This window comes from Empidonax traillii, unplaced genomic scaffold (genome assembly GCF_003031625.1).
Source record: "Empidonax traillii isolate 1590-97213 ecotype Southwest subspecies unplaced genomic scaffold, ASM303162v1 scaffold56:size2478089, whole genome shotgun sequence".
NCBI lineage: Eukaryota > Metazoa > Chordata > Aves > Passeriformes > Tyrannidae > Empidonax > Empidonax traillii.
Window position 1 is genome coordinate 152965 of NW_020955249.1, and position 1309 is coordinate 154273.

At 34.0% G+C, this 1309-nt stretch overlaps 1 protein-coding gene across 2 annotated transcripts in view; it reads right to left on the reverse strand.

Annotated features, from left to right (window-relative positions):
• Positions 1–1309, reverse strand: part of PTGR2 (prostaglandin reductase 2) — a 16067-nt gene that overhangs the window by 11863 nt on the left and 2895 nt on the right. The window contains exon 1 of one of the 2 annotated variants that reach the window (XM_027879591.1): positions 664–737. The exons of the other annotated variant lie outside the window; for it this stretch is intronic. The gene's annotated coding sequence lies outside the window, so the exon portion shown is untranslated. Of the gene's footprint in view, positions 1–663; positions 738–1309 lie in introns of those variants that run through there. 2 annotated transcript variants of the gene reach the window in all.

Consider the following 1309-nt stretch of genomic DNA (forward strand, 5'->3'; position numbering starts at 1 on the left):
AAAAAAAAAAAAAAAAAAAAAAAAAAAAAAAAAAAAAAAAAAAAAAAAAAAAAAAAAAAAAAAAAAAAAAAAAAAGGTTTAACACTTTTTGACACTTGATTGTGTTTGCACTTGAAAAGTTACTTATTTAGCAAAATTTGTTCTAGAGTTAATTTCTTTTCAGTATTTCAAGACCTAAGGATGCTACAAGCTATAAGGCATGAATCTCAAATGTGTCTTTACAGCATCACATCAGTGAAAAATAAGTAACCTGCAGAGTTCTTTGGGCAAAACAATTTAGAACAACAGTCTGGAAAGATGTGAGTGGAAAAAGTATCCGGTAAGTATCCGGTGTAAGTTTTGACTACTTCTTTGAATGCCTGACATTTTGAGGGAACAAAAATGGTGTTTATTTCCCAGGTCGTTCTCACAGCTTCTGTTTGAGGAGCATGTGTACTAATTCAATTTGAAGATCTTCCAGATACTGTGAGTGGGTGGACAGAAAGCTAAGCTAGCAAGTGAATTGTCACTCGTTTTATGACAACTGCCACAGTAAATACAACACTGCAGATGGACCAGTTATTTCTAAATACAGCTGCACTTACAGTGGAAGTCAGCAACACCATTACACAAGCAAATGGTCACACTAACAGCACAGCATACTGCGAATCAAGCTTTCCTCACCTTATAAACAATACGAAAGTGATTTAAGAAAATAAGTAGAGGCACCATCCTTTAGCACTGTAAACTGAGGAAAGCTTTTGGAGAGAGAGAACAGATTTTTTAAAAGTGCAATAAAGGGGATTTGCATCATATACACAGTCTTTTCCAATACATGCATAATGCCAACATGAAGAATGCTTTTGATTCTGTTTTTTTTAAAAGACAACACAAAGCAACACACATTAGTATTTTTTAGCTTTTCCAAACAAAAAAAATCTGAGTTGGTTTTACACTTTAACATCAAATAGAGTAAAAATGAATTGCAAGTTTTAACATCATCATTCTATGCCAAGTTCACACTATCTGATCAATACTATAAGTACAACAGGACCATTAAGCAGCACAACAGCAATATCTTCATGGGAGTATGTTTTAGCCCAGTTTTATTCTTATCCCTTTGCTAACTTGCCTTTCCCCGTTTTTGCAGAGACACACAACAACTCTTTTTTAAAGCATTAAATAAATTCCTCAGTGCTGAAATGCTCCAGTTTGTTCTTTTTTCCTAGAACTTATTGTTTCTGAGGCTGACTGTAAGAGACACTTTTCAGTTACCTATACTTTTGCCAGAATGATACACCTGCTTTCAAGTTGTTAAAGCCCATGCCAG